The sequence below is a fragment of the Dama dama genome, chromosome 29, assembly GCF_033118175.1.
Source record: "Dama dama isolate Ldn47 chromosome 29, ASM3311817v1, whole genome shotgun sequence".
Lineage (NCBI taxonomy): Eukaryota > Metazoa > Chordata > Mammalia > Artiodactyla > Cervidae > Dama > Dama dama.
In genome coordinates, this window is record NC_083709.1 from 65094501 (window position 1) to 65120187 (window position 25687).

A 25687-nucleotide genomic window follows, 5' to 3' on the forward strand; every position below is an offset into this window, starting at 1 on the left:
GGTTTTGGAGGAGCTAACCCACCCTAAGATGATCCAAGTGTGTTGACAGAATCTCACTGTCCCAAGACCAGCAATAAACAAGGCTTCCCATGGAGCTTGTTTAACTACCATAAAAAAATGATTTGTTTCTTGACAGGAAATCATCCTAAAAAGTTTCTTGTCCAAGTTTAAATATAATTCTTCAGGTTTTAAGGCCAAATTGCTAAAATTTGTTCCCTGTGAATTTCCTTACAGCAGTAAGGAAGCTGTCTGTATCCACAATATTGAGGACAGGAGTGCCTTTATTTAATCTGTGGAGTAAAAAACTGGAGAAATAGACTAAAACTTATCCTGAACTTGGGCAACTAGGGAACCAAGCCAATTAGAGGGCAGGGACCTGCAGTTCAGCTAAGTTGAAGACCTATTTATCAGGGATATAATTCACTGAGACCAGAAATTATATCTGGGGATAACAGCTAAATCAGGAAGGAACAGACCACAACTGTGGAGCCAGACAAGGTAGAGGTTAAATACTTGAAATCAGCAAAGGAAAAAGAAAAATGGAAGTACCATTGCATGATAGTTCAGAGTCAAACAGCAGGATTCAAATGCCAGCTATGCCTCTTTCTGCCTGTGAAACTTTGGAAACTGTGGTTATATTATTTTCTTTAAATACTAGCTGTCTCTCTCTACAGCATCCTTCCTTTAGGGTCCTCTCTGTTGGAGGAATCCCCCTATACCCACTGATATCAGGGTTGGCTGTGTGACTTGCTTGGACAATAAAATAGGAGCAGAAATAAGGAAAAATCATGTCAAGATCCATTGCATGATTTTTTTCACTGTTGCTTTCCCTCTGCCTTAAGAAGGGCATGTTAAAATTGGGGTCGGCTCCCTCAGCTGGCATCCCAGAATAAAGACTCATGGGGAGAGCCAGGGCCCTAAAGACATACAGCTGACGTCATGAGTCTGTGCTTTAGCCACTAAAATCTGGGCGTAGTTTGTCATGACAGCGTAACCTGGCAAATAGTGACTTATACTGCAAGTTGTATACATTTCTCTATGCCTCAGGTTACTCGTCTATAAAATCAGGATTAAGTTATCTTTTTAAAGATTTATTTATTTAGTTTTATTTATTTCTGGCTGCACTGGGCCTTCGTTGTTGCATGTGAGCTTTTTCTAATTGCCGCAAGCTGGGCGTAGTCTTCATTGTGGTGTGTGAGATTCTCACTGTGGGGGCTTTTCTCATTGTGGAGCACAGGTTCTAGGCACACCTGCTTCAGTAGTTGTGATTCACGGGCTCTAGAGTGGGGCCTCAGTCTCCTGGGTTGGCAGCTGGATTCTTTACCACTGAGCCACCAGGGAAGCCCAGAATTATATTATCTTGAAGAGAATATGGGTTGATATTTGGATGTTTGGTGTTTTCTTAGCAATATCTAGCAAGTTGCGGTCATTGTTATTATTATAGGCCCAGGCAGGAAGTCTGTGGAACAAAGGATCAGGAATCCAGAAGAAGGACTAGGCAGGAATTGATGAAAACCACTAGGTCAAAGGTCTATACAACTAAATGTTGGGATTTTGCTGGAGGCATGATTAGCAGACTCGAGGGGTTTGAGAAGAGGGGCAGCAAGTATGACATTTGGTAGTGAGCCAACTGTCCACTGAGGCACATGTTTGCAAAGATTTCTGTTGAAGACCAAGGTCATCTGAGAGCATAGACATCTAGGCTTATGTGGGGAGACAAATACATACATGGGATACTGGTAACTTACTGACATGAGGTTTACATGAGGCAAATTCTTCTAAAATGAACTGTCTTATTTATTCCCAAACAGGCTTTTTCACTCAGTGTTTTTGAATACATTATGGTTATGTCTAAAATTCCATAATGACAAAATCCTCTCCTTGTGGATAGAGTTTTTATGAAAGTTACATCATTTATGTGTCTAAAATTATTTTAAAAAGGGAAACGGGATAGAATTTCAAAACAAATTTTATATCTGTTAACACTAAAAAACTTACATGTGTACAATGATAGATATAGCTGTCTTTGACAGTGGTAAAGAAAAAGCATCATATTGCTGCTGATGCAACACTAGTCATGTGGGTTTCTTCCCATAGATTGTTTAGAGAGGAAAACTGATCAGCTACTTTCCCTTGATACAGGACAAGTGAGGCTCCCTGGGCCTAACATGTTTTAGTAGGGAGCATATAAATTACTAGTAGAATGGTCTTATGGAGCCAGAGAGCAAAAGCCAGGAGTCCAAACCAATCATTTCTTTAAAGTGTTTCACTGGTTTTCAGTACTAGTCTCATTTATATTAGAATCACCCAAGGCAGTTAAAACTGATCTCAGTCAGTACCCCCAATTAAAAAACTAAGGGTGGGAACTAGACATCACAAATAAAAAACAAATAAAACTCCCCAGGTCATTCTAATGTGCTTCCAGGTCAAAATAAGAGGTAGAGAAGTGCAGGGGTAAGGAGGGGTCACAAGAGGAGGGTGGTTGAAAAACCAGGATGAACAGAGGGATTGTGATGGGGGAGAATACTAGTGCTTAAGCATCAGCACGCGTAAGATTCACCTGAGCATCTTGTGAAAATGCAGATTCTGATTCAGCAAGACTGAGGTGGGAACTGAGCATTTGCAATTTCTCACAAGCTCCCACCCCCTGGACCACACTTGGAGTAGCGAGGAGCTGGAGTAGACAAGTTTTTCCAAGTGAATCCTAGGCTATTAAAGCCTGAGTGACAATACTGAGGCTGTACTGGCAAGCCAGGATCGGAGAAAGCAGTGTGGTCAGGTGCCAAGATAGAATATAGTTACTGCTCATAAACAAAAGGCTGGTTGCCATGGTTTACATTTATTCTAGGGGTTTTGTCAGAAGAAGAACTAGATTTGGGTCGCCCTGTGGCAGATGATACACATAGAACTAAAAATTAAACATAGGATATGAACCTTGCAGAACAGTACCAGGTAGGTGCTTGATAAAGGTAGAGTTAAAGTTGAGGCAGTGTAGTAGTATTAATGGACAGTCAAGGCAGGAATGAATTCAGAAAGCAAGACTAAATGATCTCAAATGGCATCTCCAAACACTAATATTACTGAGGTCAGTTCGTTGAGGCACCCAGAAATGGTAAAGTGTATTGAATCACATAGAAGTAACATGATTTCCTTTTCAACTTTCTTTCAATCCTTCTGATTAGCTTCTGGGGAAAACAGTTTTAGTTTGAGGTTGTATGTTCTTTAGTAATTTTATGATACATGTTAAGTACCTGTTTTAACAAAAAGAGACCAGTCTTCAAGCTCAGAACTCCAGCAAGCAAAAAATATGATTGGTTTATTTTTCTTATAATTTTAAGTGTAGTTACTTACTATTTCCAGTAAATAATGAGGTTTTTTAAATTTCTGATAGTGATACGTAGTTTTCTTTCAATATGAATTTAAGTAAAATTAGTTTCCTTAAATAAAATATTAATGATTGTATGTATAGTAGTGTACCAACATGAGAAAAATTATGAAGCTGAAGTTTAGAAAATCTGATGTGGAACAAACACAAAACTATACTGAAATCTGTGCTGTTTACAAACTTAGATCCTGAGAAAATATTTACATTGATTTATTTAGCAAGAACTGCACATAGAGTAGTCTTATAAAGACAAAGCAACTTTAATCAACCAATATTTGGTGAAACAAAGGGTCAAATTTTTTAATTCAAAATATTGTCTTGATTTTTTTCCTGATTTATTTTTTTCTACATGTAAACAGTTTTGTGGGTTCAGATGAATATCTCGAACAATTTACTAATGAAAAGATTCTGAAAACATAAGGACTGATTTTCAAATGTGTTGTTTTCTATTTGAGGCCCTGTATACATGTTTTTAAAAAAACGATAATTTATTTTCCTGTTATATTGTTCAAAATGGTAGTTTCTATCTCTTAATCATTTTGTATCTAATCATCAGGCATCACCATAGCCTCTTGATACCAACTTATGATTTTAGAAGTATGACTTTACCCAGTAGTTTATCAAGCCAACTACAATATTTGGTTTAGGATAATGTACCTGGTCTTGATCAAATTAATACAAAAAAATAGTTCAAAAATTCATGAGATAGAATAGTTCTTAAATGAATTTCTGCTCATATGTGCATTCTACTGGACTTCTTTTAGGTTTTCAAGGGCTCCTTACTACTACATGACAAAAACCACACAATTATACAGTTTCTCCAAGTCCCCAAACTTTACCTCCTGTAACATTCTGAATGTCTGTGTTCCCTTGAAATTCATATGTTGAAATCCTAAAACCCAATGTGAAGATTGTGAAGGTAGATCCCTGATGATGGGATTTCTGTCCTTATAAAAGAGATCTTGCCCCTTCTGCCAGGCGAGGACATAGTAAGAAATTGGCATTCTGTAACCCAGAACGGGGCTTTTGCCAGAACCAGATCGCTCTGGCACTCTGTTAGACTTCTAGCCTCCAGAACTGTGAGAGATAATTGTATGTTTTTTCTAAGCCACCCAGTTTATGGTATTTTTCTTAGCAGTCTCAGTGAACTACGGAACCTCAAAAGGTTTGTTTCACATCAGTTTCAGAATTGTACCTGGAGTAGTTTGACAAGTGAATTTCCAGGCTCCCCCTACATCCCCTCAGCGGGTGGTTATAGAGTTGTTGGATTAACAAGATGGGAAGTTTTTCCCTTAGGGGTGACCAGGATCCTAACATGTCTGAACACAGGCAGGCTGGTGGGGATAGGACCACCAGGTTCATTTGCATGAGTCAACTTGCCTGCGGATGTTGATAGGAGTAGGAAAGAACTGGAATCAGAGTTTACTATTAGTTTACTAGCTTACTATTGTTTCTATAACAAATTACCACAAATGTAGTGGCTTAAAACAACAAAAAATCTATAGTTCTGGAGGTCAGAACTTTAAAATGGGCTAAAATCAAGGTGTTGGCTGGACGGCATTACTTGTGGAGCCTCTAGGAGATAATCCATTTTCTTGTCTTTTCCAGATTCTAGAGGCTGCCAATATTCGTTGGCTCAGAGAACTCTTCCAAAGTCAGCAATTGTATTACTCTCAAGTTCTGCTTTCAACTCCACATCTTCTTATCTGATTCTGACTCTTCTGCCTCCTCCTTCCATGTGTAATAGCCAATCCAGATAACCATAGATAATCTCCCTATTATAAATAAGGTCAGTTAGTTAGCAACCTTAATTCCATCTACAATCTTAATTTCTCCATGCCATGAAATATAACATATTCACAGGTTCCAAGGTTACAATATAGACATTTTGGAGGGTCATTATTTTGCCTACCATAAAGAGGTAGAGAAAGGATGAGAAGAGACACTGGGTTGGTCTTAGAGTTTATTCCTTTCTAAATCTCTGTGAATGACCTTAGTTGGTCATACGTGATAGTGGAAAGAAAGAAAAGACTAAATACTGTGCTCTGAGATTCATGGATGCAAAAGGATTCTACTTCATTCTGATCATTTTGGGGGAGGGATAAAGAGTGAGGAAATATAGCTTGTTCCTACTTTCACAGGGAACGTATTTGGAAGCCTGAAGACCTCCACAGGCTGGATTGCTGTCTCTGATTTGTGCATTGTTGATACCCCTACAGGGGCAGTGGAACGGCAGGAGTTATACAATAATGGGCCTCAGAAGCAGTGACAAGATACTTAATGGGTTTTTATAAGTATTGGTTCAGCTTAGCCATAGACCACACTAGGAAGCAGTAGCAAATGAAGCGAGAACATGAACTAGGTTTGTTTATAAGACACTTCTGGAATCTTCCAGAAATAACTATAGTACAATTTCAGGGGGTTAGACAAAAAACAAAATGAAAAACAGGCAGAGTGAAAGCTATAAAACAGGATTTATCATGTTAGTATGGTCCCATTTTTCACAGCATCATGGGACATCCAGAGGAAACTTAGATTATTTCAGGGAGTAGAGGCTCAAACAGATGGCTGGAGAAAAGAAACAGCATTCATTTCAGAGTCATGCTAGTTTGTGAATCAAGAGCCACCTCTGTTTATCTGAACTTCTGACTTTGATTTTGTTTTAATTTCATTTCAGTTGACAATTTAACTCTTACCTCCCTGATCAGATGCTTCATATACTGACTTTCATCAATATGATGATTTTAAATTTGGCATTGGTTTCTTGATTTTCTTCCGAATTAAGGTCTTACACTTATGGTTCTGTGCCTGGGGCATTTCAGGGAGTTTGGATGTCATGTGGGGCGGGGGGGTGAGTGAGGAAGTACTATAATGGCCTGCCCAGATCCGTCCTTCAAAACTGAAACATTCATTTCACCAGTTTTCAGGCTGTCTCCTAACAACTCACAGCGGAACAACCCATATTGAATGATATATTGAATGACTGGTCCTTGTGGCAGTACCGAAGCCTGTCTACCTTTTCCCATTTTGGGAGATCTATGAAGGGTCATCCCAGCTTCAGAGTGCCCCTTGGCATTATCTGAAGTTACTGTTGTGCTCTGCTACAGTTCATCATCTCCTTCTGCCATATCTTTATTTCCTCAAAGACGTTGTTCCTGAGAGCATGCATTTCCTGCATGCAAATCTGCATCTCTGAGAGTTTGTTTTTCCAGGGGAACTGACCTAAGAGAAGTGGTGTGAAGATTTGTCTAAGGAGGTGGATTCTAAAATGGGACTTGGGAGCTGGATCACTTACTGGTTGACTGGCAATGAGAACCCATCACTAGTCATTGATGGAGTCCTAGGAGTGCTGGCGTGCTATAGTAGTACAAATACTAAAGCTTTTACTAGTGGTGAATTGAGATGGGATATGGGTGTAAGGAAATGCCTCGGTGGGCTCGGAGGATATCCTCAGGCATTTGAGAGGTTCAGAGGAACTGGTTACTAAAAGGACAGTGAAACTGGAAGGCTATTGCATAGTGCAATTAAGTAGCTGAGAAGGACAATGAAAGACAAAGATGTCTTTATTGAGACATCTCATTTAAATCCCCAATTCGAAGTAAAATGTGAAAAGCTAAAGCACCTACATGGTAGCATTTCAAAAGACTCTGCTGAAGCTGGAGAGTAGAAAAAGTGAGGATTGAGCCAGTATTTAATTATAAGGATAGCAGACAGTGCTCTCGGGATGATTGAATTCCCAAGCTCAGCAAGACTTCTGCACAAAATCAGGGCCCTGGTGAAGAAGGGGGATCCTAAGGCTTCATATGGGACATCTGGGTCAGTGTGCTAGAAAACTCTGAAACCCCAATACCCCTGAATTGTCTGGGCCCACAGTAGTAGCCTACTGCTTTCTATTAAGGCCTGGCATTCCTTACTTCAGGATCTATTTCTACTTCCTCTCGAACACCAGACATTGGCATCTTCGTAAAAAACAAAGACACATGAATACTAGTAAGTGGAAGATACTCCATATAAAAACTTCGAAATACCTTTGAGATACTGTGCTTTTGGTTCCAAGCCACCACAATAAAGTAAATAACACCATAAAGTGAGTCAAACAATTTTTTTTGGCTTCTCAGTACATATTAGAGTCATTATATAGTATATTAAGTATGCTGCTGTTGCTGCTAAGTCACTTCAGTCGTGTCTGACTCTGTGTGACCCCATAGACGGCAGCCCACCAGGCTTCCCCATCCCTGGGATTCTCCAGGCAAGAACACTGGAGTGGGTTGCCATTTCCTTCTCCAATGCATGAAAGTGAAAAGTGAAAGTGAAGTCACTCAGTCGTGTGGGACTCTTAGCGACCCCATGGACTGCAGCCTACCAGGCTCCTCCATCCATGGGATTTTCCAGGCAAGAGTACTGGAGTGGGGTGCCATTGCCTTCTCCAAGTATGCTAGCATCGTCTAAAAAATGTACATACCTCAATTTAAAAAATACTTTATTGCTGAAAAATGCTAACCCATCATTTGAGCTTCAGCAAGTTGGAATCTTTGTGCCAGTGGAGGGTCTTGCCTTGATGTCAATGGCTGCTAATTGATCAGGGTGGTGATTGCTGATTGGGGTGACTGTGGCAATTTCTTAAGATAACAGTGGAGTTTGCCACATCATTGACTCTTCCTTTCATGAAGAATTTCTCTGTAGCATGCAGTGCTTTTTGATAGCATTTTACCCATGGTAGAACTTCTTTCAAAATTGGAGTCAACCCTCTCAAACCTTGACACTGCTTTATGAAGTAAGTTTATGTGATATTCTAAATCATTTGTTGTCATTTCAACACTCCTCACAGCATCTTCACCAGGAGTAGATTTCATCTCAAGAAACTATTTTCTTTGCTCATCCTTAAGAAGCAACTCCTCATCTGTTAAAATTTTATTATGAGATTGAAGCAATTCAGTCATACCATCAGACTTCATTTCTAATTCTATTTCTTTTTCTATTTCCTCCACATCTGCTCCACCACTTCCTCAGCTGAAGTCTTGGAACCCTCAAACATCCATGAGCAATGGACTCAACTGCTCCCCAGTTCCTGTTAGTGTTGATATTTGGACCTCTTTTCTTTTTTACATAAAAAAATATAAAAGATATTTCCTCTTTTACAAATGTTCTTAAAGGCATCTAGAATGGTTTGTCTTTTTCCAGAGGGCTTTCAATTGACTTTGCCCAGATCCATCAGAGAAATCATTATCTAGGCAACTATAGTCACATGAAATGTATTTCTTCAGTAATAGGACTTGAACGTTGAAATTAGTCCTTGGTCCATGGGTTGCAGAATGGGTGGTGTGTTAGAACATAGAAACAACAGTAATCTTATATATCTCCATAAGAGCTCTTGGGTAACCAGGTGCTCATTTTCAATGAGCAGTAATATTTTGAATAATCTTTTTTTTTCCTAAGCAGTGATTCTCCAATAGTGGGCTTAAAATATTCAGTGAACTATGATACTTGAGATTTGTTGGACCCTTTAAAGTCTTTGTTTTGAACATGGTTAGTGTGGGCACAGAGCAACCTTTGGATTAGGACTAGAGTACTGTGGTCCGAATGCAGTGCTCCTCTGTGCTCTCTTCTTGATGCCTGCGTCTTATGAGAACTTTCACTCTGACTAATACCAGCACAAACTATTTACGATCCTACATGAACTCCTAGAATTGTTCACAAATTACATGTCACCCAATACTTTTGTATGCCTTGTCCTTGATTTTTTTTTCCTTTAGGTCTTGTTACTATCTCAAATTATATACTTATTGAAATTTTATTGTTATTCCTTTCTGTGTATGCTCTGTTAGGAGATAGAATTTTGTGTGTGTTATTCACTATTATTTAACTAGCTTTCAGAAAAAAGTTTGACTCATTATAGATATCTGATAAATATTTGCTGTGTTAGCGAATGATTGAATGAATCCTTTCTTAATTAGCATATGTTTATTATTATTCATTTCTTGAAATCCCTAATATCTGCTGTAATGAGTTATTACTGATAAACAGTGATAAAGATATTGCTTGTGAAGCTTATTTCAAACATGACTATCCCAGATGAGGACTTTCTGTCCTCATCATTTTATGTTGCAGATTGTACATTGCACAAAACTGTGTGATGACATTCATATTTGTGGTCACCTTAATGTTTTTATTATTCTAATTTTCCTAGAGATGACAATAAATGTCTTAGGAACTAATGTGCCCATTTTTAATAGCAGTAGGGTTGGCACCAATGAGGACATATTCATATCTTGTGAGGCCCTTATCCTCTCTTCTCCATCCTGGTGGGTTTCAAGATATTTCTTATACTTTGCTTCCTTGAATCAGCACCTATTGAAAAATGTTGAACCAGGTTTAAAAATGTTGGTTTGCCCTTCTTTTTGATGCAGTAGCCGGAAAAAAACACTCAATATGGTGATTCAGTAACTGAAGAGTTCCAGGCTACAGCATCGAAGAGCTTCCTAAAGACCTGTGACCTATGCTCAGTATCTTCCTCACATAGACTCCTCCCATTGAGGGTTGCTTTGCACAGATGGTGCCTGGAAAGTATAGATATTTGATGAGTCAGTGCATCGTAAGCCTAGGGCAGAGTTCAGTTTCTCTGACTGGGGGGATGGCTTAAAGAAAGGATCATGGATTCTGAGCCCAGAAAGTCTTAGTTTCAAATCCGTGATCTAACATCTACTAGCAAAGTGTATGGCCTAGTCAGTTAATTTAGTATCTCCAAGGCTATTTCTTCATCTGATAGATAAACATAAGTGCACCAAAGAGCTGAGATATCTAAATGAGGTTGCACACAGAATATACAGCTCTTAATAGGTGAACAATAAATGCTATCTTGAGAAATCTGTATGCAGGTCAGGAAGCAACAGTTATAGAACAACAGACTGGTTCCAAATAGGAAAAGGAGTACATCAAGGCTGTATATTGTCACCCTGCTTATTTAACTTATATGCAATGTACATCATGAGAAATGCTGGGCTGGATTAAGCACAAGCTGAAATCAAGATTTCTGGGAGAAATATCAATAACCTCAGATATGCAGATGACATCACCCCTATGGCAGAAAGTGAAGAAGAACTAAAGAGCCTCTTGATGAAAGTGAAAGAGGAGAGTGAAAAAGTTGGTTTAAAGCTCAACATTCAGAAAACTAAGATCATGGCATCTGGCCCCATCACTTCATGGCAAATAGATGGGGAAACAGTGGAAACAGTGGCAGACTTTATTTTGGGGGGCTCCAAAATCACTGCAGACGGTGATTGCAGCCATGATACTAAAAGACACTTACTCCTTGGAAGGAAAGTTATGACCAACCTAGACAGCATATTAAAAAGCAGAGACATTACTTTGTCGACAAAGGTCTGTCTTGTCAAGTCTATGGTTTTTCCAGTGGTCATGTATGGATGTGAGAGTTGGACTGTGAAGAAAGCTGAGCACCGAAAAATTGATGTTTTTGAACTTGTGGTGTTGGAGAAGACTCTTGAGGGTCCCTTGGACTGCAAGGAGATCCACCCAGTCCATCCTAAAGGAGATCAGTCCTGGGTGTTCACTGGAAGGACTGATGCTGAAGCTGAAATGCCAGTACTTTGGCCACCTGATGCAAAGAGCTGACTCATTTGAAAATCCCTGATGCTGGGAAAGATTGAGGGCAGGAGGAGAAGGGGATGACAGAGGATGAGATGGTTGGATGGTATCACTGACTCAATGGACATGAGTTTGAGTAAACTCCAGGAGTTGGTGATGGACAGGGAGGCCTGGTGTGCTGCCGTCCATGGGGTCGCAAAGAGTTGGACACGACTGAGCGACTGAACTGAACTGAACTGAACTGAATAAATGCTTTTTCCCATTCACCTTCCAGTGTAAGTAAACACAGGCTAAGTTAGCCATCAGAAAGTTGGTAAAGACAGAGAATTATACAGTATGAAAAACTGGTCATATTTTTTTGTCCAACTCAACATCTGTAGTGCAATAATTTTCTCTATGGTATTTATATCAGTTAGCACCCAGTCTCAAGCTAAACATTCCAATGGTAGGAATTTCCCTTCTCTTCTGAGGTAGGCAACCATTTTAAAATTGTGTTGTAAAAAGAAATTGACCTCTAAAGAGAGCTCAACTATCAGTCCTACTTTTGCTTCCTGTAACTTTATGGAACAGTGTTAATCTCCCATCCAAAGGATCCTTCCGGATATTTGCGTGAAGCTAATTATGACCCTTTTGAGTCATCTCTTTAGCACATAGAATATATATACTCCCTTAACTTGCACATGTGATATGATATTGAGCCTTGTCACCATGGTAATGGAATTCTTCAATCTGTGTTTGGATTTCCATTATTATTTCTGTGTTAACACCCAGTGCTGTTTTGTTGTTAATTTCCCAGAATCTCTCTCTTCGCCTATACACGCACCCTCTGACATTCCTATTTTAGACACATTTTCCCAATACAGACACATCTCTCCTGCCCCCCTCTATCAAAACTAACCTATATCATTTCTCATTCTCTTAAACTCTGAGATATTAGTATTGACACATTTATAAATATCTGCATCTTGACAATCTTCTGTTTCTTATGTAAGGGGATGAGGAATCTGGGAATTTTAAGAACAGTTAGAAGGCCAGTAAGGGAGGCCCTACCAAGAATGATACTTCTTGGCATCTGCATCTTGACATGTACCTCTGTGTGTTCAATTTCAATAACCTGTGTTCAATTTCAGTATCCTGTCTCTGCCTAACAACTATTTCCATTGGCATATCTGTGGTGAGACATTAGCAGGCAAAAGAGAGACAAAGGTGTGTAGTAAAGAAAGAGGCATCGTGATTATTTTTGATTAAAGAGGAGATTTCACATAGAACTGTCTTAGTATGTTACTAAAACAGGAAGCCAATGAATATACTTTTATCCCAAAAGCCTATAAATATACACTAGCATTAAAATAACTTCCTAACTTGATCTAGTGATTGCCATCAACATTTCTTCTAAGGATCAAACTAATTTAATGTGGGTTAAATAATATTGACCTTAAATACTTTTTAATCCCATTGATTTCCCTCATTCATGCTTTTGAGTTTACATTAAAGGTGCATGTACTTAACAGCACTTTATTTTTTTAAATATCAGGGATCCATTGTATATAATGAAATGGTGCCAAAAGTAAAGAATGAAAAGGAAAGCACGCTTGGTATTTTAAAAGCTAGTGACAATATGGCAGAAGTATGCAGGGGTGGTAGGAGTAGTCTGAACCATTAAACACAACTTAGGCGGTGAATGAAGAGCACAGACTGAAATAGTGAGTTGCAGTGACCCTGTGTATTCAAACTGATTTTCCACCCTGAGCAGTCTTTAGGAACTGGAGTAGGTTGATGTTCAGTGAGTACAAATCACAAGACTAGTATTCGTGCACAGCTGTATGCAAGGCGATCAGGACTTAAAACTCTGTGCTCCACTTGTGTTCCATTTCAGCACACTTTAACCCGAGACCTCTAAGTATCTTGGAAACGTTGCTCCATTCATCTCTGCAGCATTCTGTTTGGGGAATTAAGTTACAAATATTATGGGGCCTGTTCTATACTTGAGAAAGCTGAATTATAGAAAGGTTAAGTGGACTGCTGAAAGTCAGAAATTGGCAATAGAGATCAAGTGCAGACTGTAGGGGACCCAGCAATAGTTCCCAGGATACCTCAGCAGTGTCACTATGGAATCCTTTCAGTGATTTCTCTACATTATTCCCCAGGGCAGCGAATTCACAAGTGCCAATAGAAAGCTTCTATGGGGCAATTGTACGGGCAGGGTCCTTTCTGTAGGGGACAGATGCTATGCTGATACTTTAGACCTTTCTCCTACATTTTCAAAGAGGCAGAATTAATGACAGATTTAGCTAACATTGGATACACCTCATCTTTAAAGCCATACACACCACCTTGAAAAACAGAAACTCAGTTCAGAAATGCTTCTTGAAGAAGTTTGTTGCAATTCAAGAAAACTCTTAGGCTTTCAGAAACCACAGCCTAGATACAGTTTCTTTTCCTTCAAAGAGGAAACTTGAGAAGGAACATTTAGAATACCTTCACAATCAGTCCTTTCTGTGGACAAGTTTTGGCTTGAGAGATTTCAAAATGTTGTCCTTATTCTATGGTTATCTTCATCTCCATGGAAATCTCTACAGTTTCATATAAAGGGGATTGAGGCATTTTTTGTGGTTTCTTATACTTTAACTTTCTTACTAACTGGCAGAACTCACAAGAAGGGGAGGAAATGAAAAGGAAAGTTGGTTTTATGCATTTACTCCCTTGAGTGAGGCTCTTACCTGTAACAAGCTTAAGGCTTTTCAAGTCTGTTTTCAAGGCTGAAAAGAAGATTAGAAATTATCCACCCATTTCTAATCCAGTAATTTGCAAAGTAGGTGAGACTATTTTCCAAGATTTTATACTTTTTATGCTAGCCAGATTGTCTTTATAGTTTTCTGAGTAATATATGGCAAATCATAAACTTCTTTCCAAAAATGAGAAATATTGTATTTCCTGAACCACTCAAGAATGTGTTTTCTCTTTGAAGATACCGCTACCTTGAATGTTTACAATGTTATGCATATAATAAGAAAATAAAATTACTGTTACTATTTACTAAGCAACACACTACCTAATTATTCTATATATAAATAAATAAAACATACATACATACATGTATATAAAAGTTTATTAGACTTCCTGGACACATATATTAGACTTTCCTGAGGGAGGAAATGGCAACCCACTCCAGTATTCTTGCCCGGGAAATCCCACGGACAGAATAGTCTGGTGGGCTACTGTCCAAAAGGTCACAAAGAGTCAGACATGCCTGAGCAGCTGAGCTTTTATAAGCAGCTCAGTCATTTCCGATTCTTTGAGACCCCATGGACTGCAGCACACCATGCTTCCATGTCCTTCACCATCTCCCAGACCTTGCTCAAACTCATGTCCATTGAGTCAGTGATGCCATCCAACCATCCCATCCTCTCTCGTCCCCTTCTCCTCCTTCCTTCAATCTTTCCCAGCATCAGGGTCTTTTCTAATGAGTTGGCTCTTTGCATCAGGTGGCCAAAGTATTGGAGCTTCAACGTCAGCATCAGTCTTTCCAATGAATACTCAGGGTTGATTTCCTTTAGGATGGACTGGTTTGATCCCCTTGCTGTCCAAGTGACTTCTCCAACACCACAGCTCAAAAGCAGCAGTTCTTCAGTGCTCAGCTTTCTTTATGGTCCAACTCTCACATCTGTACATCACTACTGGAAAAACCGTAGCTTTGACTGTATGGACCTTTGTTGGCAAAGTAATGTCTCTGCTTTTTAATATGCTGTCTAGGTTGGTCATAACTTTTCTTCCAAGGAGCAAGCCTCTTTTAATTTCATGGCTGCAATCACCATTTGCAGTGATTTTGGAGCCCAAGAAAATAAAGGCTATCACTGTTACCATTGTTTCCCCATCTATTTGCCATGAAGTGATGGCACCAGATGCCATGATCTTCATTTTTTGAATGTTGAGTTTTAAACCAGCTAAGCATAGCACACATAAAAGTATATACATATATGTGTATAAAGTCCATATGTAAAATATATACATATGGATACATGCATATATACACATATGAAATCTTATTTAATTGTTCTAACATTGCTTCATTGTAATGATTATTTTACCCATGAGGAGTCTAAGAGACTTGTGGCCTAACAACTATACATTGCTGACAGAATTGTCTAACATCAAAGCATGAGGTTAAATTTAAAACAAACAGAAAGATGCAAGTTGTTGTGTAGGTACTCCCTCACACAATCTGCAGAGAGAAAAGTACTATAAAAGAAAAAGCATTATCTAATTGCACTGTCAGATAATCTGCATGGTTGGCTAGAACAATTAGTCTCATTTTTCTGATGAAGACTCTGAAGCCCACAAGAATGCATATCATTGCCTGTCAATTGCTTAAAATCAACCAGCATCAGAACTGTAGGAATCTGCTTACTATGTGCCTTTATCACTTAAATTCACTAAGAGAAAATCATGTCATTCAGGCCATAATCCCTAAAATCAGGGTAGAATTTTCTTAGAATGTGAAGTTTGGACTCCAACAGTAAGAGGGTAAAAAACTATCCACGTTAATGTATGCAAGTACAAGTAGTAGGCCTGGGAAGTGCACAAATATCCATAAAAAATGTAGCAATAGAATCATAATTTATGGGTCGGGAGTGTGCAAGCATTTAAATAGTAGCATTTAAACTTCACAGAGTTCAAGAAACATTTTCTGTCTTCTCAATCCTTGAGGTTTTGGAAATTGGGGGTTTGAATGACTTCGTGAGTCAAAATGTGACTCCTCTATTCCTTCAGATTCCATTACAAATTCACAGTCATCTCATGCTGGAACTTTATATTTCCTAGACAGGCCAGTCTGTCTCCCCTGCATCCACTCACCTGTAGAGGGGCTGGTAGAGCCACTGAATATTTCCTCATATATATCTCCAATATATTAAGTAGTAGGTAGGTAGGTAAAGACATAGGTAGATGATTGACAGACTGATAGATTGATAGGTAGGTGGACTGATAGTTCACTGGAATGATAGATCACACTTCACATTTCTGGATCTAATAGTGAGTTGCTGGAACATTGTTTTTTGTCATTGCTGTTGTTTTTTACCCCAGTAGTCTCAACAGCTAATGCATTTTCTCCCTCTGTAGTTTGGTCCTCTCACAGCAAGCCTTTCATAGCGAGAAGGTTTCAGAAATCCCAATTTACCACCATTTGGATTATCTACATTTCACCTGGCTTTTCCACTCAAATGCATTTTTAGGCCAAGAACCCAGCAGTGTTATTCTTTTAATTTTATATGCCCACAGAGCTGAAACATTCGAAGTGCAAGCGTGGGACCGTGTACTTTTCAATTAGATGTTGGCACATTCAAACACTCACAGATACTAACTGGCACAGACCAAGTACCATTCACTTAACTTAATGGATGTGCTCTAATGGCATGGCCAATGGTAGTGCAACGTTTGAACCTCGAGAATTGTAGAAGTAGTGGAAATTATAGTCCACAGCATGACAAGAAGGCCTTAAAAAGGTTTTGCACAATTAGCTTATTTCAGAAATGAAGAATGCCAATTGGTTTAATCTGCCACATCTTGGCAGGACATTGATACCAACTGCCTTTTGTCACTATTTATTTACCTCTCTGTTTCCTTAGATATGGAGTCAATGAGTATTTGTACCAAAGCTTTTTATACTTGAGAAAGCACAGGGCAGTGAATCCCACTTGCCTCTTTTCCTCTTGAACTCTGTGAATTTTTGAAACTCAAGTCCTGTTTTTCACATAAAAGTTTCTCATTAAATATTCTAGGTCTTTGCTTAGATTGAGATTTCTTTGGGTCTACTGAGATTGAGATTTTGGTCTATTGGGATTATTACTTGCAAATTCTAGTAGTCATTTTTATAGTATACAACTATGGGTGTTATTGTTCCCTTTCCATCTTATAATTTCAACTAAATCGAGCAATGAAAATTTTATAGTGCATCCCTAATTGTGCACCAGACTGGAACTGTTCATACAAATTCCAAGCAATTATAAGGCTTTCTGGGAAACATTGGCAGCAAACACTGGATTAAATGTTTATAACAGCAAGCCAGATGGGAAATAGAGATAAGGAAAATCTCATGGAAACTTTTTTTTTTTCCCAAACCACAACACTATTTTAAATTAACCTAGCCAAGGGGAAGCATTTTTACATTGTTGACCAATACAGAGGTTTAGTAAGTAATAGCAATTAACTGTGGGAATAATTTTACAAAGATGTAACTCTTTATGACAACTGTGACTGTTATAAAAAGATACCATATAGACAGAGTTGATGAATGAGACTCCAAAGATATGTTAGAGAAGGCAGATATTAAAAGAGGATGCTTTAAAGTTAAAAAATGTGCTTTGTATTTCACTGAAGGTGGAAAAAAATCACATCATATGGAAATATTTAGCTATACTTGAAAATGTTTGACGTGGAGACTGCAGTGAACATATAGTCACCTTACTCATGCTAAAAATACTTTCACTGCTTGAGAACTCAGTTAAGAATGCAATTTTTACAGATAAAATCTTTCTCTTAATGGAATTGGGCAATAAATATCTCACACCCATTTGTGTCCATGCTTGCTTCCTAATGTGATTTAAATGATATGAAAGTTACAGAGGTAAATTTATAAGGAAGGTGATGACACTAAAGTTTCAAGTTCCCTCACTTGCATGAGGGAAACGTTCCTAGCAATATGTTCACATTCTCGTATGTTTTAGAAGTTTGTGAGGGAAGATGTTGTAAGTGTAGTTAGTTAAGACTACTGTCTCTTTCCACTCTGATTCTCCCTCCCTTATTTCCCCTTTGTTGGGTGGTGGTGGAGCAGCCATTAGCATGTGTGAATTCTGGCTAAATGAAAGTTAAATATGAGAAAGTTAAATATATATGGGGTTTAGTTGGATATATTTATGTGAGACAATGTGAACTTCCTGTGTAGTTAAATGGTACTATCCAAGCTTAGAAATAGTATCTGAAACTAGTCTGCTACCCACTATGTCTAGCCACTTGTCATGGCATTTGAAGGCACGGGCCAGAAGCACGTTTATTACATTTTACCATGCCTGCCATGCCTAGTAGAGGAGAAACAAGGTTTCTGCCTGCAGCAAGGAGCTAGTCTGCGGAACATTTCTCCAGTCAACAGATGTGTTAAGGCATTCAGACTTAAAACATGACTAAATAGTGACTTTTTTTTTTAAAGAACTCTAAGTTATATTTTCCAGGAACTGGAGAAAGAATACAAACATTAGCAAACTGCAAATTTATTCAAAAAGTTGGTCACGTTCAAAGACAACCCTTTAACTGCTAGTTGGAAAGATGTTTTAGAGAATGTAAGTGAAACAGATGAGTAATTACAGACTTCTGACTTGGCATACATATATGTATGTGTGTTTTCCTTTAATTTTATTTCTAATGGGGTTAAAAGAATATTAACATAAAATTAGAGGAATGTGAAATGGACAAGACAAAAATGAGCTATGTAATCAATAGAGATTATTCTTAAGAGAATTTGACAAAAATTTTCATACCATACCAGAAGCAGGAGTTTGTTAAATTGGAGAGATAAATTTTGAATCAAAGAAATATCAGACCCTGGGATTGCTGTGAATCCATATGCATGCATTTGGGAAAACACTACCTTTCTTGTTGTTTGAATTACTTTTTGCTTTATAACAAACTTCCTTCCTGTAAACTCAGTGGCTAACAAATATGGCCAATGGTTTTACATCTTTAAAGAGATGTAGGAAAAAATGAAGAAATTTAACAGAGACCATAAGTGGCCTCCAAAGCCTAAAATATTTACTATCTGATCCTTCATGGAAAAAATTTGCTAACCTTTGGCTTAAAACAGCAGTTTATTTCGGTGCTTCTCTAGTGGCTCAGACAGTGGAGAATCTGCCTGCAATGTGGGAGACCTGGGTTCAATCCCTGGGTCAGGAAGATCCCCTACAGAAGGGAATGGCAACCCACTCAAGTATTCTTGCCTGGAGAATTCCATGGACAGAAGAGCCTGGATGGCTAAAGTCCATGGACTCACAAAGAGTCAGACACAACTGTGTGGATAACACAATTCATTCATTCACTTAGCTGCTGATTTGGGTTGGGCTTAGATGGGCAGTTCTGCTGCTGCTCTTGGCTCATCTCTCATATGTCTGCAGTTAGCTGCTATGTCACCTGAAGCTTGGTGATCTGGTATATTCTCCATTAAAGGTTTGGCAGTTGGCTGACAGTCCTCTGGGATAACTGGGCCACAGCCTGTCATTATTTAGCAGACAAATCAGAGATTATTCTCAGGATAGTAGTTGCAAGCAGAGACAAGCCCCAAATCCAGGTGCTTTTTAAGAGCCAATATGTATCATGTTTAGTAATGTCTATTAAACTAAGTCACATGGCTAAGTTTAGCATTGTTGTAGGGGGGTGATACCAAAAATTGTGGATGAGTGAAAGGGAAAAAATTGTGACCATCTTTACAATCCTTCATACTCATTCAATTGACATGAAATACATGCACACACACAACAACAGTAATCAAGGCAGTGTAAAACTAATAATATGCCATAACAAACTGTGGATAATTCTTAAAGAGATGGGAAAACCAAACCACTTTACCTGCCTCCTGAGAAATCTGTATGCAGGTCAAGAAGCAATAGTTACAACTGGACATGGAACAACAGACTGGTTCCAAATCAGGAAAGGAGTACGTCAAGGCTGTATATTGTCACCCTGCTTATTTAACTTCTATGCAGAGTACATCATGTGAAATGCTGGGCTGGATGAAGCACAAGCTGGAATCAAGATTTCCAGAAGAAATATCAATAACCTCAGATATGCAGATGATACAACCCTCATGGCAGAAAGTGAAGAAGAACTAAAGAGCTTTTTGATGAAGGTGAAAGAGGATAGTGAAAAAGTTGGCCAAAACTCAACATTCAAAAAATGAAGATAATGCATCCAGCCCCATCACTTCATGGCTAATAGATGGGGAAACAATGGAAACAGTGACAGACTTTATTTTTGGGGGGCTCCAAAATCACTGCAGATGGTGACTGCAGCCGTGAAATTAAAAGATGCTTGCCCCTTGGAAGAAAAGCTATGACCCCAACATAGATAGCATAGATAGCATATTAAAAAGTAGAGACATTACTTTGCTGACAAAGGTCCATCTAGTCAAAACTATGGTTTTTCCAGTAGTCAGGTATGAATGTGAAAGTTGGACTATAAAGAAAGCAGAATGCTGAAGAATTGATGCTTTTGAACTGTGGTGTTGGAGAAGACTCTTGAGGATCCCTTGGACTGCAAGGAGATCAACCCAGTCAACCCTAAAGGAAATCAGTCCTGAATATTCATTGGAAGGACTGATGCTGAAGCTGAAGCTCTAATGCTTTGGCCTATCTAATACTGATGCAAAGAGCTGACTCATTTGAAAAGATGCTGATGCTGGGAAAGAATGAAGGCAAGAGGAGAAGGGGACGACAGAGGATGAGATGGTTGGATGGCATCACTGATTCAATGGACATGAGTTTGAATAAGCTCTGGTAGTTGGTAATGGACAGGGAAGCCTGGCGTGCTGCAGTCCATGGGGTTGCAAAGAGTCGTACATGGCTGAGCAACCGAACTAAACTGACTATGAAGATATTGGTGACAAGCTCTTAATAACTGCTGTTAATGTAATGAATATCTAAGAATAGTTACTACACAAGAAAATTTTAAATGCCCTGTAGTCTTTCTGTTTATATATAAAATACATTTGGTTGATATTTTCCCAAATTGACAATTCTGAAATTTTACATGGAATTGTCAGTAACAAATTGTGAATATGAATGAATCTTTTTAAACTACCAATAATAAAAACATTTGATTAATTATGCTAATAGAAACTGAATTATCTTTAGATTCTTTTTTATTAAACAATATTATAAAATCATTGTCATATGAAAGTGAAAGTCACTCAGTCGTGTCCTACTCTTCGCGACCCCATGGACCATACAGTCCATGGAATTCTCCAGGCCAGAATACTGGAGTAGGTTGCCTATCCCTTTTCCAGGGGATCTTCCCAACCCAGGAATCGAACCGAGGTCTCGATTCCTGCATTGCAGGTGGATTCTTTACCAACTGAGCTATCAGGGAAGCCCATTGTCATATTAATTCCTAATAAAAGCATATACAGCCAAAAATGTAGGGGAGAAATATGTATTATAGGGGAATGTCAGGCATTTCATTTAAAAGTATATATTTCTTGATTTTGTGATGTGGGTGGCATTTTCAGCTTTAAAATGTTTATTTCTGGTTTATTTCCTTATTCTAAAAAATAGTTACTTTCATATCTAATTATATTAGATACATACTTTTTTAATTCTTTTCCTTCTATAGGGCTTCTAAAACATCCTAAGTTTCAGGTCCCATGCAACCGAGATCTACCTAAGAAAGGACCAGCTCCTGCTCTGGAGAGCTAGGCCTGGGCAGAAGAGCAGCTGGCACAGAGAAGGAGGGGAGTGCCAGATTCTCATGTGGGAATGGTAGAGGTGGGTTTTGGGGAATCCCAAATCATCTTATGGGCTCCAAGTTCTATTTAAAAATCTTTAGTAATTCTTTCTGCTTACAGTCAAATTGCATGCAATGTATCAACTCAAGGATGATCAGAACCCAATAGTTTTTGAAGACTGCTAAGCTGATATGTTGAATACATGGTCACTTCTGACACCCCCATTCCTACTTTCCATGGCAATTTTTCCCTTCCTTGGAGAGGATTTTTGGATATCAGAAGGTGGTTTTATTTGACAAGAGGAGGAAAGCCTCTGAGAGATCAAGTAACACTGTACATTGGGGAAGCTGGGTTGCAAACTATGTGTATCTATTGACAAGTATCATTCTTTTCCCATAATCCTCGGTTTTCATTCTTCCAACACACAGGGCCTGCCTCTTTAATGATAAATACATCTTATATGGAAATTGAAACTTTATCATAAGATAATCATTGTCCATAAATGCCTTCTATATGCAAACACCTATGTTAAGTACCAGAAATCTTGGGGAACATGGAAAATTTTTGAAAATATACAAATTATAACATGTCATATGCTAAGTATCTAATAAGTGATAGAGAAGTTTTCACATGTGAAGATTTGGGTAGATGACTTTGAAGGGCATATATAGCATATATCAAGTGAAGATGTGTTGGTCAGGGCAACTCAGGAAGAAAGAAGGAATGTTGAGCAGTGACTGGCTTTATTCCAGGCATATAGCATTATTTAATTTACTGCATGATGCTTCTCACAAAGCATAGAGTTACAAATCCAAAAAAAGGCTCTGACAAAGTCATCTAATGCAGATTCCCACTATTTACACCAAAGATACTTGACTGTCTCCATCCCACCCACCCATCACCACCAACCTGACTTGCCCAAGATCCTCTACAGAGTCAAAGTTTTTAATTGTGTTTCCTCAGCACTCTTTTCACTAAACTACCAGAATTAACCATAGCATTATTACTTGAAATCAATAGCTATTATGTAACACCACCTATATGTTGATTCAAACCCTTAAAGTTACCTCTGGCCTTCACTTTGCTGTCCCTTCATACTTTTCATATTTTATTCCAAGGTGGAACCCTCTAATGCATATTCTTCATTCTTCACTTTGTTGTGTATTTTCATTTTCCCTTTATATTATTGAGGCATCTCAGAGAGAGCGATGGCACACAGAATGTAACTCTCAAGAAGAAATTGAATTCTTCCCATTCTAAAAACAGTTTGAGGGCACTATTAAGGAAGCTAGATGAGAAGGCCTTTTATATTTTGACGTAGTCCTTGATAAAAGCAAACAAGTTCCATATACCCTATCTCTCTTATAACTGTCTAGAATATGTTAGATACTTAATATGTATATGATAATAAAAAACATGGAATCTCCATCTGGCGACTCCACACTGCTCTTATAGCTATTATTTATCACTAGTCTTATACGCCATATGACTAGATTTTGAGCCTGAGTGAATGAAAATGAGGAAGAGATGAGTGATTTCCAAGTGGTTCAAAGGATAGTTCTCAATGCACCTAGGAAAAAATAATATAATAGGTTAAATACGTACAGCAATGTAACTTTTTCTCTTCTAAAAATTATCTCAAATAATCATTTTAAGAGCTCAATAAAAGTGAGTAGAATAGTGTTTATTCCATTTTACAGTTGAAGAAATTAAGATACAGAGACATCAAATGAAGAGCTCAAGATTGCATACATACCACAGTAGGGTTACAGTTGCGATCAAGCCCTGAAGCTGACCAGGGTCCCATGGCTTTTCCCCTTCCCTATACCATACATCTTTCCCAAACTGTGTATTACCATCACAATACCCTCTCCCACATCTCAGTTCAGTCGCTCCGTCGTGTCCGACTCTTTGCAACCCCATGAATTAGGTGGCCAAAGTATTGGCCACCAATATTCTTCTCACTTCCACTGTATAGTCATAAGGGATTTGATTTAGGTCATGCCTGAATGGTCTAGTGGTTTTCCGTACTTTCTTCAGTTTAAGTCTAAATTTGGCAATAAGAAGTTCATGGTCTGAGCCACAGTCAGCTCCAGGTCTTGTTTTTGCTGACTGTATAGAGCTTCTCCATCTTTGGCTGCAAAGAATATAATCAATCTGATTTCAGTGCTGACCATCTGGTGATGTCCATGTGTAGAACCTTCTCTTGTGTTTTTGGAAGAGGGTGTTTGCTATGACCAGTGCATTCTCTGACAGGACGTGGTCCACTGGAGAAGGGAATGGCAAACCACTTCAGTATTCTTGCCTTGAGAACCCATGAACAGTATAAAAAGGCAAAAAGATAGGACACTGAAAGATGAACTCCCCAGGTCAGTAGGTGCCCAATATGCTACTGGAGATCAGTAGAGAAATAACTCCAGAAAGAATGAAGGGATGGAGGCAAAGCCAAAACAACATCCAGCTGTGGATGGGACTGGTGATAGAAGCAAGGTCTGATGCTGTAAAGAGCAATATTGCATAGGAACCTGGAATGTTAGGTCCATGAATCAAAGCAAATTGGAAGTGTTCAAACAGGAGATGGCAAGAGTGAACATTGACATTTTAGGAATCAGCGAACTAAGATGGACTGGAATGCATGAATTTAACTCAGATGACCATTATATCTACTACTGTGGGCAAGAATCCCTTAGAAGAAATGGAGTAGTCATCACAGTCAACAAAAGAGTCTGAGATGCAGTACTTGGATACAATCTCAAAAATGACAGAATGATCTCTGTTCGTTTCCAAGGCAAACCATTCAGTATCACAGTAATTCAAGTCTATGCCCCGGCCGTAATGCTGAAGAAGCTGAAGTTGAACGGTTCTATGAAGACCTACAAGACCTTCTAGAACTAACACCCAGGAAAGATGTCCTTTTCATTATAGAGAACTGGAATGGAAAAGTAGGAAGTCAAGAAACACCTGGAGTAACAGGCAAATTTGGTCTTGGAGTAGAGAATGAAGCAGGGCAAAGACTAAGAGTTCTGCCAAGAGAACACACTCCCACATCTACTCCAAATAAAAACAAGTGGTATCCCTGGATTCCAATATTGTTCAGAATTTTATATTTTGGCCTAGTACATCTTTACAGTAGCTAGACAATGACAACAAAGTTCGCTTCTACATCACAGGATTTTGTGAGTAAATAATACATAGCTGTGAAAAACCTTTAAATCAATCTAAACATTTCCCCAAAGCTTGAAGTATAAAATGGACAAGTCAGGCATTGTTCCACAGTACCTATGGCCATTTTCTTTTACTATACAGTTCATATACTTGAGATCAAAAGGGAAATGCTTGTGAACTCAAGACATAGACCATAATTATAATGATGTTAAAAATGTATCCAAAAAGTAGAACTTAACTATTAATCTGTTATATTTATTAGCTTTTTGGTTAACATGTCCAGAGGCTAATGACAGTTGTTAACTCAAAGCTAGCATACAATAATTTATTTTACTTTACATTTCTAGATGAAATAGGAAAATCATACTTATGAAAAATACTACATCACTTTAACTTTCAGTTACCTCTCACATCTAGTTTGCCCAGAGTCATGTCATCTGAAATGAATCCAGGGCCTGTGAGAAGAAAGCCCACAGCAAAGGGACAGAAGCTGTGAGCAAATCTGGGATGACTGTAACCAGGGCTTAATGGCTGTTCTTTGGCCTGATTTACAAAGTCCTCTTGCTGCACTTTAAAATTCAATGTCTCAGACACAAAATTAAAATGGTGCCACAAACAAATCATGGATGCAACTCCAAATGCTATGTAATTGCTCCATCACCCCGAGGAGATGTTCTGATTAAAATGAGTCACATTGACCTTGGATGACATGGCCTAAGGGGCAATTATTCCCCAAGGGACTTAATTAAATGCAATTAGACCAGTGAGAGTACATTTAACGAGGCCCCTTGTGATACCTATGTTTCCAATTTATTTTTCCAGCAACTTTCACTAATGATTTGATTCACTCAGACTCCATCAATAGATAATGATTGGACACTCACTACTCCCAGGTGATTATGGGATACCTGGATTTCACAATTCAAGGATTAGAGAGAAAAGGCATGTATGACAAGTTAAACAGTCATGTAAGATTATAGTTGTTCATGGGCTGAATGAGTAGTGGGAGAAGGGGCAAATTAGAGGAAAAGGTGCTCACTGTGGGTTGCAAG